Raw genomic sequence first — 17680 nt, 5'->3', positions numbered from 1 at the left:
CTGGAAATATCTAGAAGCCTGAAATGTGGGCCACAGGTAAAAGTCTTGAGGCAGATTCAGATATCACATGCTTTCAGTAATAATTAAAAACCGAGAAGTTCAGGCATTCAACATATAGTCTTTGAACACTACTATGGTCCAGGCCCTGGGACACACACACACACACACACACACGCGCCCGCGCGCCCGCGCGTGGATAAAACACTCATTCTCCTGCAAGCCCATCATGGAGCTTACAGTCGCCCAGGAAGAAAAATCACACAGCACTCCTTTTCAGAACTACAGAATATCAGAGAGTTGTGCCAACCATGGAGAACAACACAGTGCCGGTGCCCCTACCACATGTCGGCTGTGTGACAGGGCCAGACTACGGTTGGGTCTCAAGCCTGGAATCATCACTACCAAAGCCACAGGGACAGGACGACAGCGCGGGATCGGTCCCTAACTGCTGCGGTGGGGATCGGTGTGCGGACCTGACGGTGCACTTGGCGAGCGCGGGTGATGAAAAATCGGGCGGCGAGTGAGAATCACTAGCCCAGCAGAAGGACCTGGGTCTCCTTTGTGTTTACCCCGGCCAAGCACTGCGCGCCGGCAATGTGCTGAGCTGGGTCCACTTGCCCAGGAGGCAACTAGAATGACAGTCCATTTTAAGGGGTTCACTTTCCCACCCCAAATGCGTCTCCATCGTCTTGTTGCGGGGAGAGGGGAAGGATGAACCCTAAGGGCCTGGATTACTGTCCGGCTCCTGTGGGTGCCAGCACCCCAGAGGCGAAGTTCGAGGAGTACTGCGCGGTCACAGGCAACTGACATCCGCACAGGCAGCGGCGAACAATGAGCTACCAGGGAGGAAGCGAAGGGTAAGCGAATTCGGAAGTCGAGGCTGCACGCGGGAAGACAGAGGCGAACGCGGAGCTCGGCGACACCACGCCTGCGCCGGTCGAGCTCCCGCGCGCGTCCCCGCCTGGCGCACCCGCCGAGCCTAGCACCAGCTGCGAGCCCGCAAGGTGAGGGCGGGGGAGCGCACGCCTAAGGGACGGTCGAAACGCGCGAGCGCAGAGAGCGTGCGCACGCGCAGAGCTCCCGCCGGCCGGCGCCAGAAGCGCGGGAGAAGCGACGAAAGCCACTGAGAAGAGCCGCACGTCGGTGAGTGCTCCCCCCTCCCCTTTCTCCCGGAGTGCCTTGCGCGCGGCCGGTGGGCGGGGGGGGGAGGGGAGGGGAGGCGGCGGTGGCAGCCATGTTGTTGTGAGTCTCTGTGTCTCACCCTCGGTACTTCGGTGGTTCGGAGGAGGAGGGGGAGGAGAAGGAGGAGGTGGGGTGGGGGGGAGGGAGGTAGGTGGAGAAAGAAGATATTGCCGCCACCGAAGGCGGAGGAGGGAAGGACGGCCAAGAGCGACGCCGCCGTGTGCCCAACGGTCGGTGTCTCCGGCTGAGGCAACGCGGCCGCAGCAGCCCCGTAAGTCAGTCCGCGTTTGCTCCCTCTCCCCGTGCTCTGGCGCCACAGAAGCTGGCTTCCTGGGCTTTGTGTGGCCGTCTCGGCGGGAGCAGCCCGCAGGGCGGGAGGGCGGACAGGCCTGGGGGAACCCAGGGCAGCTGCGGCCTGGGGCCCGGGGCCCGCTCGCACAATGCGGGGGGAGGGGTGCCGGAAGGGGGTGTGCGCCCGGCGCGGGCGGGGGGGTGCTCGGCTCTCCCGCTTCCTTTCCTCCCCCACGCCTCTGCCTTGCGGCGCTGGGGGGTCCACCCCACTAGTCCTGGGTTTCTGGGCGCTGGGGGTTAGGGACCGAGCTGTCCGTTCAGCCCATGGTCGTTAAGAGGGGGGAGGACGGTAGATCCAGAGAAGTGTGCGAGTTGGAAGTGGGCGAAGAGGAAGGAGTGGGTTTATGAAAACAAATACGGGAATTCTTGGGGGCCCGAGTGTGTCCAGGAAAAGCTTTCGGCAGACAGGTGTGGATATGAAAGGAACAGCGACTTGGGTTAGTTAGACTCTTAGGTGCTATTATTAAGCAATGTTATGTTCGTTCCTGGAACAGGCTTTGACACTCAGATATAGAAATTAAAATGAAAGAAAAGATTAGAGGCTTCAGACATTTTAGCAGTAGTTAGTTTGGGCCAAATTTGCGGATAATTGTTAAAAGTTTTATCCCAAACGCTTGTAAAAGTTAGGCTGCTTCTGAGAACACAGCTAGGGAAAACCCTATTTCTTAACTTAGGTTTTCATTCTAACACATATTTAGACATCGTGAGGGTTAATATTACCAGCATATAAGGTGTAATAAGACAGTAATGTCAGTTAAAATCAGTATTTCGGGTATTGTGAGATCTTAAGAAAAGTGGTGATGGGTTTTTTTTTTTTCGGTTTTTTAGAGAAAGCTTTATTAGACAAATGCTTTTAAACGCTTAAGAGAACTGTTAATATTTGTAAAGGTATATCAAGAAAACAGTTTTAATAAAGGAAGTTACCTAAGGATTTTAAAAGCTTGTTTACTGCTTAGATTTCGTGTTTAATAGGTGACTCACCATGTGACCTGGAGTATCAGAGGACAATTTAAGGAATTCTGGTTAGAAATCCTATTTAGAATACAATTACAAATATTTTTAATGGGCTTACGTTTCTGTTGTTATTCTTTTAATACTTTTTTAAATAGAGGATTTGCTTCATTGGCACAGGCATAGTGAATAGTTGTTAATATTTCCCTTTGCATGAATGTCTTTTAAAGTTCAATTTTTGGTGAACTTTATTTATTTAGAATTGTCTTTTGGTGTCCGGAAGGGCGGTTTTTTTACCCAGCAAAGACTTACACTGATTTAATAAATTAGTTGTATTTCAGAATCCTGGTTTTTAAGCTTTTTAAGTTCCTTTTTCTTATTTGTACAAGTCTGGCTGTTAATCTTCAAGTTAAATTTGCTATTAACAAACTTGAACATCTTCAAGAAAATTGAAACTTTAATTTTTATACGTAGTTTTCTTAATTTGAGTGTAAAGTTCCCTTAGACGTTTTAATATTTAGTAAGGTTTTAGCTTAAAAGTATAAATTACTGCCATGTTTAAATTGGTCTTACAAGGTTGTCCACTTTAATAGACCAACTTTTCTTTGGCACTACAAGCATATAAGCCAAACTATGCAGTCTCAACAAAGATATACTAGGATTTTGTGTCCCTTAAACCTTCCATACTTGTTTATAAGTCCTCCTCGTGTTGAAATAATAATTTGTCTTCCTGTGTATGTACTTAGCAGAAGCAACTATGATCAGGGATTTGGGCCAGGTGTGACATCAAAGCCAATCTGGTCAGTGACCAGATAGTCTTGCTTTCTATGGATATTGATAAGATTTTCATAATTTCAAGTGGATGTTGGTTCCTGTCTCCCGGACTCAGGTTCTTTCAATTTGTTGGATTTCTAACAGAGCAAACTATTCTCTATTTTTTTTTTCATGTTTTTAAGATTTAGGATTATTTTAAATACCTGAATTTAAATACCTGGCTTGAATTCATAGTTTGTGGCTGTTTTACTGGTAGGTGTATGATTAATATAAAAATTGCACTAATAATTAATAAATTGGTTTGTGATGTATTAGGTAGATTTCTTGCTGTTTTTGAGAAGGTATTAAAAATAGTCCGGCTTGGCCCCTCTTGTCCCGCTTTTTTCACTCTGGCCTGATGAATTTGTAAGAAGGAACTGTTAAGACTATGGCTTAGCCTCTTTCCTCTCTTTCTCTTTGGAAGTCTGCCCCCTGCAGAAAGTGCTTTGTTCTGCTTCTTGAGGCCAGCCACCATGATAGACTGCCCCTTTTTGGAGGACCATCAGTTGTCCAGTGCTATCTGTGACCAGTTTAGGATAATTAAGGGGCGTGGTGGTAGGAACCTCTCTGGCCTAGGTCTAAATTAGTCATTCGATTGTAGCTTGGTCAGTAAAAGGAGAAACTTAAATTGCTTGCTATCAGTCTAGTTCTGTGTCTCTCACTTCTGAATTCTGATGTGGTGGAAAAGTTTCCCTTCAGACCTCATTATTTAGGAGCTAATATTTTTTTAAGATTTTTTTTATTTATTTGAGAGGGAGACAGAACATGAGCAGAGGGAACAAGACAGAGGGAGAAGCAGACTCCACACTGAGCAGGGAGCTGGATGCCAGACTCGATCCTAGGACCCTAAGATTATGACCTGAGCCTAAGGCAGATGCTTAAGACCAGCCCACTGAGCCACCCAGGTGCCCTAGAAGCTAATATTTTAATAATGATATTTATATTTAGGAATATAGATGGACCTTTTTCACTTGAAATGTATTGTTTCTGTAGTGGGAAAGTGAATTTTTGCAGATTACTTTTGAAGCCTTTCCAATGAAACAGTATAGAAGTAGTACATAGGTAGTAGGTTCATGGTAAATGCTTTTTTCTTCTTAGAGTTTCAGGTAGCGGTATGTTACCAGACAAAGTTAGTGTATTTTTTTCCTTAGTGACTTTTTTGTCCAACTCAGCTACTTTATAAATGAAAGCTAAAACTTGTCTAATTAAACAGTGTCACCTACTAGAGAGTCATTTTATTTATTTGTCAGAGAGAGCGAGCAAGCACAAGCCGGGGAAGTGGCAGACAGGAGTAGCAGGCTCCCCATTGAAAAAGGAGCCTGATGCTGGACTCAGTCTCAGGACTTTGGGATGACGACCTGAGCTGAAGGCAAATGCTGAACTGACTGAGCCACCCATGCGTCCCAAGTCATTTAATTCTTAATGAAATTGTGGACATTTTTGTCTTCCCTTGACTTTTTTTTGGGGGGGGGTTATTGATTGATTGATTGGACAGAGGGATAGAGAGAGAGAGAGCTACAAGTAGGCAGAGGGAGAGGGAGATGCAGGCTCCCCAACGAGCAGGGAGCCCAGTGCCCAGTGCAGGACTGGATCCCAGCCAAAGGCAGCAAAGGCAGATAGATGCTTGACTGAGCCACCCAGACGCCCTTGTTGACCTTTTAAAAAAAAAAATTTCATTCATTTATTTTGACAGAGATCACAAGTAGGCAGAAAGGCAGGCAGAGAGAGAAGGGGAAGCAGGCTCTCCACCGAGCAGAGAGCCGGAGACACAGGGTCTCAAGTCCTGAGTCCCAGGACCCTGAGACCATGACCCGAGCTGAAGGCAGAGGCTTCAACCCACTGAGCCACCCAGGCACCCCATGTTGACCTTTTTCTTTTTCTTTTTTTTTTAAAGATTTTATTTATTTATTTGACAGATAGAGATCACAAGTAGGCAGAGAGGCAGGCAGAGAGAGAGAGGAGGAAGCAGGCTTCCTGCGGAGCAGAGAGCCCGATGCAGGGCTGGATCCCAGGACCCTGGGACCATGACCTGAGCCTAAGGCAAAGGCTTTAACCCACTGAGTCACCCAGGCACCCCTGTTGACCTTTTTCTTAAATGAAGTTTTACTTGACCATTTCCTGGCTCCTTTCTGTATTTTTCTAAAGTGCTTTAAAGAATTAAAAAAGTGTGGGCTATTCAAGCACATTGGTAAAGTCATGGTTTCTTTAGTATATTTCACCTCTGCAAATGCAGCTACTGTAATCCAATCCACTTTTAGTTTACATATTATAGATTTTTACTTCTTATTCACTTACTATTCTCTTCTGGGAGATAAAAGATGTTGGAGTAGAGTACTAGAAAAATGGAGTAGAGTAATAGAAAAACATACAAATGGGTACACCTTACGTTCATATCTCAGGATTTCACTGTAACTGGCAAGCATAAAAAAGGGGAAGAAGTGTGAAGGGAAAAGGGGTAGGTAGTACTTGGAATGTCAGAATACTTTGGACTGACAATGGGATAGGGAAAGAAAAAAGGCAGTCGTTATTGCCTACCTAAGGTGAAAGGTAACATTTGAACCATAAAACTTGCATTCCAGGAAGGGATTTGGTGAAATTGACTATAAAATGACACTTCAAAACCATCCTTGAAGATAGATTTTTGTGATTTTTTTTTTTTTTTTAAAACATACATGTATTTGAGAGAGTGAGAGAGCACACAAGATGGGCGGGTAGAGAGAATCCTCAAGTGGACTCCCTGCTGAACATGGAGCCCAGTGCACTGCTCCATCCCAGGTCCCCGAGGTCATGACCTGAGCCCAAATCGAGAGTCGGTGCTTCATTAACTGAGCCACTCACGCACCCCAGATCTTTGTGATTTCTACTGTATCTATCTCATATTAAGAGCTCTAGATCTCAAGGTGGTGGTCTTGTGATTTTAGGCAGTGGTTTTGAAAGACTTACTTAGGGATCAATGGAATACTGTCTCAGCTTTGTAAAATGCTACTGGTTTTATTCATTCAGACATTGAAAAGGGTGAATAAATAGTAGAAATAAGCTGACCTTAAGTATAGGTCTTTGCTAGGCAGTCAGATAAGATAAGGCAAATTGTAGGTAGAGAAAAATATGGATGGTTTTGTTAAATACTAAAAATGACATTTTTAGTATTTAGGTAGGAGCCACTTGTGTTTTCCATTTTGGTGACCATTTATTACCATCTGTTTAGTATCTGTCAGCACTTTGAAGTTTGAATAAATGTAAAATACTAAATTTTCTGTAGTACAGTCTGAATCTTTACAGTCTGATATAAATAAGATTTGAAAGTTTGAGAAGATGATAGCTAAAGTTTTCTCTGGAGATGTTTTCTTGGACCACCTTGCAGTTCAAGTGTAATAGATTGCTGAAAATGAATCCAAGGGAAAGTCTTAACGTCCCTTTGTTCACTCCTACACTAGTAGAAAGGGGAGTACTGAGTCTAGGAACTTGTCAAAGATAAATTGTTTGCTAGTTTGTTGTTGTTGTTTTTTAAAGATTTTATTTATTTATTTGACAGAGATCACAAGTAGGCAGAGAGGTGGGGGGGGGTGGGGAAGCAGGCTCCCCGCTGAGCAGAGAGCCCAATGCGGGGCTCAGTCCCAGGACTCTGAGATCACGACCTGAGCCAGAGGCAGAGGCTTAACCCACTGAGCCATCCAGGCGTCCCCGTTTGCTAGTTTTTATTGTGAGTCTGTTTGAGAAGATAGTCATGGATTATTATTTGAGGAATATTCAGTTCCATTTGTTACCCTGGATGTTCAAAGTTTTATTTTCTTATCAAGGTAGACTACCAGAAACTTGGACAATATTTTTGAGATTTGTAGGCCTTTGATGTGCCAGACTTCCTTTATTTTTTTTTTTTAAAGATTTATTTATTTGAGAGAGAGAGAGACACCACAAGTAGGCAGAGAGGCAGGCCGAGGAAGAGGAGTAAACAGGCTCCCTGCTGAGCAGAGAGCCTGATGCCCAGCTTGATCCCAGAACCCTGAGATCATGACCTGAGCCAAAGGCAGAGGCTTAACCCACGGAACCACCCAGGCACCCCCAGACTTTGTTTAGATATCGGAGGTACCAGGTCCTTGTTATTGAGTGTAAAATTTAAAAAAAAAAAAGACTTGGAGAAATGAACTTAGTCAAGGGATAGGTGAAATGGCTTCATCGAGAGGGATTAGTGTGGGTAATGACCCTGATAGGAGAGAATGGCAGAACTTGACGTGGAAGTAGGGAAAATTGAGAAGATATGACTAGACAGGGCGTCTCTGTGGCTTAGTAGGTTAGGCATCTGCCTTCTGCTCTGGTTGTGATCCCGGGACCCTGGGATTAAGCCCCATGGTAGGGTACCCTGCTCAGTGGGAGCCTGCTTATCCCTCTGCTTGTGCACTCCCCCTGCTTGTGTGCATGCATGCATTCTCCCCTCCCTCAAAAATTTCAGTTTAGGGGCGCCTGGGTGGCTCCTTTGGTTAAGCATCTCCCTCAGGCTCAGGTCATGATCTCGGGTGTGGGATCAGCCCCATGTTGGGCTCCACGCTCAGTGGGGGAGTCTGCTTCTCCCTCTCCCTCTTCACCTCCCCACCCCTCGTGCATTCTCTCTCTGTCTCAAATAAATAAAATCTTCAAAAAGATTTTTATTTAAGGGGCGCCTGAGTGGCTCAGTAGGTTAAGCATCTAGTCTTGATCTCAGGGTTGTTGTGAGTTCAGGCCCTGAGTTGGGCTCCATACTGAGCTTGGAGCCTACTTAAAAAAATTTTTTTAGACTTAAATGCATATAAATTTCATTTAAATTCTGCTTAGGAATATTTCTTCAGAGGCCTTTTTTTGGTATATAATTTAGGTAATCCTCAAAACTTAACAGATTTGGTTTCTCTTTTCAGACATTTGTTTGAAATGTCTGAATTTCTAGGCATTTGTTTTTTTAAGTTATTTATTTATTGTTAAGGCTTATTTGTTTATTTGTCAGAGATAGAGTGCGCACAAGCAGGGGAAACCAGGCAGAGGGAGAAACAGACTCCCTGCTGAACAGGGAGCTTGATGCAGGCCTCAATCCCAGGACCCTAAGATCAGGACTTGAGCTGAAGGCAGACGCTTAACCAGCTGAGCCACACAGGCACTTGGAAAAGTTTTTTAGACCTCCAACATCTTTAAGAAACTGATTAGGTTAAAAAAGAAGGAAAGAAAGAAAGAAACTGGTTAGGTCATCTCGCTTCAAGTTACTGGGAAAAAAGTAATCACCAGTTCAAGGCTTGTTCATGAATATTTGAGGGATTTAAGAGTCACAACTCATACTTACGACCTAAAAGATTACTCTTATTTAATTGAAAAGTTTGTACAGCTCATATATTTTTTTCATAGACTACCCATAGTAGTCATCACAGACTGAACATATTCTAAAACTTAACTGTTGTAAGTTTTGGCTTTTCCTAGACAAAAGTTAAGGGAGTTGAAATGTTAACATTTTTTTTTCCTTTTTCTTAGAAATGACTAGAAATACTGCTCAAAATAACTTCTTTTGCATTAACATATTTACAGAAGAAAGTTATGATAATACTGGATTAAAGTTAAGCAGTTTTAACTGTAGGACTTCCTGTGTGAGAATGAATTCTGGAATGACCATGTGCTCAGCTTGCAAAAGAACAAATGGATACCAGGGAGCAGTGTATCTTCAGTGTATTGGACAGGGAACCTTATTTTAAAGAACATTGTGAATTGGTGATTAGGGAAAACACTTTGGAAAATTGTGGTCTAAAGAAAAAAAGTACCGGACTCCAGGGTGACTCAGTCTATCTACTAACTGTATTCTTTTTTTTTTTTTTTTTTTTTTAATTTTTAAAGAAGATTTATTTATTTTTTTGTCAGAGGGAGAGCTTGCACACGGGAGCACAGGCAGACAGAGTAGCAGGCAGAGGGAGAAGCAGGCTCCCTGTGGAGTAAGGAGCCGGATGTGGGACTCTATCCCAGGAGGGTGGGATCATGACCCGAGCCGAAGGCAGCAGCTCAACCACCCGAGCCACCCAGGCATCCCTCTACTAAGTGTTCTTAAGCTCAGGTCTTGAAGTCCTGGGACTGAGTCCCTTATCAGGCTCTCTGATCAGTGGGGAGCCTGCTGCTCCCACTGCTTTTGTGTTCTCTCTCTCTCATAAGAAAAATAAAAACATTTAGGAAAAAAAAAATCTTAAAACTGCATTCAAGTCTGCTGTTTTGAATGGTTTTTATTTTTTCTCAGTTGTCTCAGACCATGCACTGAAATGACTTCCTTTAGTTCTGTTACAGCCTTTTCTTTAGGATGTTTCTCCTTGGTGCTATATTGGTTCTGATTGATTATTTGTAACAGTTGAAAATTATTAGATAACTATTTGAGCATTTGAGACAAGTCTTCACTTGTTGGGCATTCAACCTAGTACTAAAGTGAATTGAAAATAACACAGGATCACTTACTTGTACTTTATTCTATGATAAAGTCTCTGAACTGTAATACATTTAAATAGTATTAATACAGGACCTTTAAAAACAAAACAACTTGGTTTTGCTAACTTTAATGAGCATTACAACACAGAAAAAATGTAAAGATAAAGCCAGTAAGTACCTCCTCTCCTATCAGAGTTCAATTCAGTGCTTATTTTGTCATAGTCCACACAGATACATAATTGTATTACTCCTTTCTTTTAAACAAAAATGGCTTCATATGATACAACTTAGGTGACTAGGTATTTTTATTTACTATCACAGACATTTTACTCAATTTGTACCTGTATCTTAAAACATTCAGTATATAGATTTTTATTTTGCTAAACCATTTTTCTGTTGAGTTTATGTTTTTATTTTTCATTTAAATTCAGTTGATTAACATATAGTGTATTACTAGTTTCAGAGGTTTCTTGTTCAGTTCTTATTTTTAACCACTGCAAGCAGTGCTGCAGTAAATGTTCTGTAGTTTATTCTTTTCATGTTGGTGTTTATGTAAAGTTAATTCCTTAGTTAGAAGATTTTATGTTGATTTTTTAAACAAGAAAATAGTCATTCATTATGGTAGATCATTAATACTCTAGAAAGCACTTATATTTTAATTTCAAATATATATATTTTTAAAGATTTTATTTATTTATTTGACAGAGATCACAGTAGGCAGAGAGGCAGGCAGAGAGAGAGAGGAGGAAGCAGGCTCCCTGCTGAGCAGAGAGCCCGATGCGGGACTCGATCCCAGGACCCTGAGATCATGACCTGAGCCGAAGGCAGCAGCTTAACCCACTGAGCCACCCAGGCGCCCCTTAATTTCATATATTATTTCATTTATTTTTCATGATAATCCTATGAGGGAGGCATATACTCATATGCAAGTGGGGAAACACGACCAGTGTTCAAGTGTTCTGAGATCATTCACCTCGTTTAGGACAAAGAAAGAACTATATTCTGATCTTTTGATTGAGATTCTTCTGTTACATCATGATGAATGATTCAGAATTTTTTATTTGGAAAAGCAATAGGGTGTTTGTGGATATATTTCTTAGCTCTATAATGTGTAAGGGTCTCAGTCCTGGCTGTACAGGGAACATCATCTGGAGAACTTAAAAAAAAAAAACAAAACAGTAAAAATCTGCACCTGTTTCCCTGCCCAGACTAACTCAAATAAGTTTTATATAAGTGGGAACTGAGTGTGCAGTTTTAAATCTTCTGCCTAGATTCTTTTTTTTTTTTTTTTAAAGATTTTATTTATTTATTTGACAGAGATCACAAGTAGGCAGAGAGGCAGGCAGAGAGAGAGAGGGAAGCAGGCTCCCTGCTGAGCAGAGAGCCCGATGCGGGCTTCGATCCCAGGACCCTGAGATCATGACCTGAGCTGAAGGCAGCAGCTTAACCCACTGAGCCACCCAGGCGCCCTTCTGCCTAGATTCTGATGCACTGAGGGTTTGAGAACCAGTGGCCTTGAAGTTGGGGTGCTTCATGCCAAATCTTACTGTGGTATGTTTTACTGATGGTTAAGCCTTCAGGGCACAAAACTTAAAAAGTTAGCTTCTTTTAGTGGTTAATCTCATTCAGTCATAATTTGTTCACATTGTTGTTAGGAATGAAAACATAGAACTGGATGGAGTATTTTGGCTTTGGGATTGAGATCAGTGATAGTCTTGGGCAGTAGGAGTAATAGAAAATTAAAAACAAAACAGCTCACTATGGGGTGTCTGGGTGGCTCAGTTGGTTGAGTGTCCAGCTCTTGGTTTCAACTCAGGTTATGATCCTAGTAGGGTCATGATGGAACAGAGCCTCCATGCTCAGCAGGAAGTCTGCTTAAGCTCCTCTCCTCCCGCCCTGCTCACAAGTGCATTTGCTCAAAGATCTTTTTTATTTTTAAGATTTATTTGAGGCAGAGCGAGGGCAAGTGGAGGGAGGGATAGAGGGAGAGAGAATTTCAAGTAGCCTCTGCACCGAGCATGGAGCCAACCATGGGACTCAATCCCAAGGCCCTGAGGTCATAACCTGAGCCAAAATCAAGTCAGGTGCTTAACCAACTGAGGCATCCAGGCATTCCCAAATAAATCTTTGAAAAACAAAATAAAAATACCTGAAAAACAGTTCATGTTTTTTTCTAAACTTTGCCAGTACTTTCTCAGCAGAAACAATACTAGGAGATTTACTTTTTTGAAAGCAAATAATATGGGGGTGTCTGGGTGGCTCAGTTGGTTAGGCATCTGTCTTCTGCTCAGGTCAGTGATCTCAGGGTCCTGGAACAGAGCCCTGCATTGGGCTCTCTGCTCAGCAGCGAGTCTGCTTCTGCCTCTCCCTCTGTGATCTCTCTCACTTACACTCTCTCAAATAAATAATCTTTAAGAAAAAAAAAAAAACTAGAAGTATGAAAGTCAAATACATTGAGGGGTTTAAAAGGTATGATTTGGTTGGTTCCTTTTTTTTTTTTTAACACTTTGAGGAATATATCAAAAGTGTAGGGTAGGACTAACTGAGATAAGTGGTTGGAAAACTAAGTACTAGCTACATAAGTGCAGTGCCTTTAAATCAGGTGATGAGACAATATTTAGATCTACAAATATTCTGCTTTTTTATTTTTAAAGATTTTGTTTATTCATTTCACTGAGCCGGGGGTGGGGGTTGTGGAGGGTGGGGGGGTGTACAAGCAGAGGGAGCAGCAGGCAGAGAGAGAGAAGGGGAGAAGCAGGCTCCCATGCAGGACTTCATCCTAGGATCTCGGAGCTGAGCTGAGCTGAAGGCAGCCAACTTAACAAACTGAGCCACCCAGGGATCCGTAGATTTCTGCTTTTTTAAAACCCAACGTGTCATGAAGGTGTGGCTAGAGATACTAACTATAGTTGGTATTGGGTATGCATGTAAATCCTTTATACTTCCTTAAAAACCCTTAAAAGTTTACGAATAAGACCAGAATTTTTTTTTTCCCAGAATATTTTTCTTTTAAGTGATGGCCTAGTTTATGGGAAAGATGTCTTTCTGGTATGTTTCTTTGTAAGTCATATATAGCTTATGTATATTTATTTGACACAGTGAAGGGGGCAACACAAGCAGGAGGAGAAGCAGGCTCCGTGCTGAGCAAGGATCCCCCCCCCCCGCCCATGTGGGGCTCCATCCCAGGACCCCGGGATCAGGACCCAAGCCCAGGACAGTCACTTCACCAGCTGAGCTACTCAGGTGTCCCATGTATAGGTATACTTAAAAAATAGTTGATGGAGGGGCACCTGGGTGGCTCAGTGGGTTAAAACCTCTGCCTTCAGCTCTGGTCATGATCCTGGTGTCCTGGGATCAAGCCCCATATCAGGCTCTCTGCTCAGCAAGGAGCCTGGTTCCTCCTCTCTCTCTCTGCCTGCCTCTCTGCCTACTTGTGATCTCTGTCTGTCGAATAAATGAATGACATATTTAAAAACAAACAAACAAAAAAACTTGATTGACTTCTACCATGTATAAGGCCATTGATTTCCAAGCTCACTTGACAATAAGAACTAATGTGTTAAGTGATTTCCAGCATGTGTATATTAAAGTATCTTCGAAGAGATAAGTAGTGAGTGGGACGTATTGAAGGAGTAAGTAACTCCTAAATATACAATAAAAATTATACATTCCTTTTTCCCAGATGTGTTACTAATAACAGTTGTGTCACAGTTTCTGGTCGTTTCCTCTGTACATACGTATTTATTTTATCCTGTTTTTACAAAAGTTGAATGGTAGACTGCTTTTCACCTTACCTTTTCACTTATGTCCTGGTTTTTTTTTCCCATATATGCCTAAATTTATCTCATGTTTTTAAATGGACTCATAGGTGATAATGTTATCAGTTTCCCTTCTGGTTACACACTATCCTTAGTGTTCTTCCTTTGATCCCCTCCCTCATTTCATGGAACATTGGCGTGACCAGAATAGTTTGCATAATTGTGCTACATGTTTTTTCTATCCTAATTCTGATAATAGAGAAGTTTTAAAGTCTTAACAGGTGGGCACCTGGGTGACTCAGTTGGTTAAGCATGTGCCTGTGGCTCAGGTCATGATCCCAGGGTCTTTGGAATTGAGTCCTGCATCCAGATATCTGCTCATGTGGGGATCCTGCTTCTCCTTCACCCTGCTGCTTCCCCTGTTTGTGCACTTGCTTGCTCGCTCTCTCTATCAAATGGATAAATAAAATTAAAAAAAAAAAAAAGTCTTAACAGGTAATAAGATATTAGTACATTGAAAAAACAAAAACAAATTACATCCCATGGAAGTTAAGAAAAAGATTGTTTGGGAGTAGGTTTGATGGAGAAAGTGGCATTTGAGCCAAACTTTGAGTTTGCAGTATTTGCATATGAACAGATAAATGGTAAAGATCTGTTCAGGGGACTTGAATAGTAAGCTAAAGGAGATTGGGGTGGGGGGCTTAAGAGAATTGTATAATTAACAGATAAGCTGACTTTCAGTTTATGCTTGGTTGGTATGGAAAAGAACATGGAACCCTTGGAATCTTGACAGTGTAAAATCTGCCATTTTAGTAGTTTTGTCTATTAGGATATGGAAATTGGCCACAGTTACCTTACTTGCAGAGTAAGAATACAGTATCTACTTTGCTGGATAGTGGTAAGAATCAGTTATAATGTGCCTAGTACAGTCTGTGGCATCACATGGAGTGTTAAATAAATTTTGTTCCCTGGGGGCACCTGGGTGGCTTGGTTGAGCTGCTGACTCTTGATTTTAGCTCATGTCATGATATTGAGGTTTGTGAGGTCAAGCCCCATGTTGGGTTCCACACTTAACAGGGAGTCTGCTTGAGATTCTCTCCCTCTCCCCACATGTGCATGCTCACTCAAGATTTTTAAATAAAATTAAAAAAAAAATTGTTCATTTTGGGCACCTGGGTGGCTCAGTGGGTTAAAGCCTCTGTCTTCGGCTCAGGTCATGATCCCAGGGTCCTGGGATCGAGGCCCGCATCGGGCTCTCTGCTCAGCTGGGAGCCTGCTTCCTCCTCTCTCTCTGCCTACTTGTGATCTCCGTCTATCAAATAAATAAATAAAATCTTTAAAAAAAAATTGTTTGTTTTGGGGGATGGTATTTGCTAAAAATAGTCCAAAGCTGTTTGTGTTCATTTGGAAATCAATTGGGGGGGGGGGTGTTCATTGGCCACTTGTCAAAAATATGGTTGAGAAAGTAATCAGTGATACTAAGTTTATACAATAACTTAGACCCTAAGTCAGTAAACCTTGTGGAGAGTAACTACCTTTGTAAGCTGCAGTTTATAAATGTTTTGTTCAAAAAAGGAGGACTGGTTTCAGATTGTACTTATCCCTCAGGGTCCTGCTTGAATACCACCTGCTTCACATGGTCTTCTGTCGTGTTGTTATATATAAATTTTATTAAGCTTTATTATGGAACTGTTAAACTCAGAAGAAGAATAATGCATTGCATCTTTGGGTATCTATCACTGATATTCAACCTTATGTGAAATCTAATGTTTTACTTTTTTTTTTTTTTTTAAAGATTTTATTTTTTTATTTGACAGAGATCACAAGTAGGCAGAGAGGCAGCAGAGAGAGAGGAGGAAGCAGGCTCCCTGCCGATGTGGGGCTCGATCCCAGGACCCTGAACTGAAGGCAGAGGCTTAACCCACTGAGCCACCCAGGCGCCCCTAATGTTTTACTTTTTATAGAAGACTATTTCAAAGCAACTCCCAGACTCGAGGCCAGTTTAACCTTAAATTCTTCAGGGCGCTGAGTGGCTCAGTCAGTTAAACGTCTGACTCTTGCTCTCAGCTCAGGTTTTGATCTCAGGGTTGTGAGTTCAAGCCCCTCATTGGGCTCCACAGTGGGGATGAAGAAAAAGATTATATTATGTATATATTTGCATAAATTCTCTTCCTGATAAAGACTCACTAAAATATACATTTCACGGGAGCTGGGTGGCATAGTCTGTTGAGTGGCTGCCTTCTGCTCAGGTCCTGATCCTGGAGTCCTGGGGTTGAGTCCTGCATTGCCCGCTCTGCTCAGTGGGGAGTCTGCTTCTCCCTCTGTCCCTCACTCCCCTCTCATGCTCTCTCTCAAATAAATAAAATCTTTATTTTTTTTAAGATTTAAAAAAAAATCTTTTAAAGATTTTTTAAATCTTTAAAAAAAATCTTACAGATTTTAAAAATCTTTTTAAAGATTTTTTTAAAAAAGATTTTATTTATTGATTTGACTGAGAGAGATCCCCAGTAGCTAGAGAGGCAAGCAGAGAGGGAGGGGGAAGCAGGCTCCACACTGAGCAGAGGGCCCAATGTGGGGCTTGATTCCAGGATCCTGAAATTATGACCTGAGCTGAAGGCAGAGACTTAACCCACTGAGCCAACCAGGTGCCCCATAAATAAAATCTTTTTTTTTTTTTTTAAGATTTTATTTATTTATTTGTCAGAGAGAGAGCGCGCGAGCGAGCACAGGCAGACAGAATGGCAGGCAGAAGCAGAGAGAGAAGTAGGCTCCCTGCCGAGCAAGGAGCCTGATGTGGGATTCGATCCCAGGACGCTGGGATCATGACCTGAGCTGAAGGCACTTGCTTAACCAAACTGAGCCACCCAGGCGTCCCAAAATCTTAAAAAAAAAAAAAAAATTCTCTTGTGATTATTACCATTAACAAAATTCATGAATATTGTATATACTGATTTTGTATTTATATTTCCCTGATTTTCTCAAAAGTTTTTTTTTTATCGTTGATTTACTAAAATCATGATTCAGAGAAGGTTTCCATAATATATTTGCCTTTGAACCTCTTAGTCTGAATAATACTCTTTTCTTTCCTGTCCCTTTTCTGTCCTCTCCCTCTCCTCTGGATTAGATGATTACTTGTGTTATCTGTTTACTTTGTGCTTTTATATTGCTCATGTTTCTGATAAACAGTATTTAGATCTGGTGACTTTATTAGATTAAGGTTTAGTGGGTTACTTTTTTGAGACAATTTTTCGTAGGTGGTGATGCTGTTTTATATTTTATCATGGGACATTTATTTGCTTATTTTACTTTTAAGATGATAGCATTAAATCACATAAAATGTTAATTTAGAAATACTCCCTTTGGGGGAGCTCATTTCATAATATCTTTGATATTTCACTTGTATCTTTGACTCTTTAGGATCACTTTGTGTTATCTAACAGTTTTTTCTAGCATATCGTCTTTACTTCATGTTAATTTGACCTGCTTCTCTCAGGTGTTACCTAAAAGTGTCAAAAACCAGGATTGATTGAGGTCAATTTATTTTGGAGATCTTCTAAGCAGTATTTCATATTTCAAAATAAAAGGATTTCCTTAAGCAGTATTTTATTTCTCCAAAAAAAGCAATTGTAAGAACGCCTTGTAAAACAAGAGACTTCATAAGGTCGTAGATACATGGTAATTTTCCTTTGAGAGAATTTTAAGGAAAAAAGAATATTGCTTCATATTTGCATATATGTAAGTTAAATATTTATTCTATTTTGCCTCTTTGAAAATATGTTCTCTGTGAGATTTATCCTCAGAGCTAACACAGGCTTGCATGGAAATACTTGATAAATTTGTATTTACTGTCTAAATGCTGATGTTGGAATAATCTAATTTTTGATCTTGCTAGAAGATTTGAGGTAGGGTCTTTGAAGAATTCTGATTTCTGGAATCTATATTAATACTCAAGTGTATGTGTGCACGCACATGCATGCCAAATTTCATTCAAAATGTAAAACTTGACTTTTCCTTGGTATAGTTGAGTCAGTAATACTGACTGGGAAAACAAGCCTATATAATTACCCCATGAAGTATGTGGACAAACAGGTAGCAAATATTAAAAAATGTTAGTGTGGTTCTTGGCTCAACTACTAGACGAGCTAAGTGACTTGTTCAATACCATTAGAAAGTGTATGATTCAAGGCAAACAAAAGCAAAAATGAACT

At 41.7% G+C, this 17680-nt stretch overlaps 1 protein-coding gene across 4 annotated transcripts in view; it reads left to right on the top strand.

The window, feature by feature from the left end:
• Nucleotides 1-1313: 1313 nt before the first annotated feature.
• The window catches only part of PUM2 (pumilio RNA binding family member 2), a 102758-nt gene continuing 86391 nt past the window's right edge, over nucleotides 1314-17680 (top strand). For all 4 annotated transcript variants that reach the window (XM_059405198.1, XM_059405197.1, XM_059405194.1 and 1 more), the window contains exon 1: nucleotides 1314-1453. The gene's annotated coding sequence lies outside the window, so the exon portion shown is untranslated. The remainder of the gene's footprint in view (nucleotides 1454-17680) is intronic.

The sequence above is a fragment of the Mustela nigripes genome, chromosome 7 (assembly GCF_022355385.1).
Source record: "Mustela nigripes isolate SB6536 chromosome 7, MUSNIG.SB6536, whole genome shotgun sequence".
NCBI lineage: Eukaryota > Metazoa > Chordata > Mammalia > Carnivora > Mustelidae > Mustela > Mustela nigripes.
This window is presented reverse-complemented; position numbering and strand designations above follow the sequence as displayed.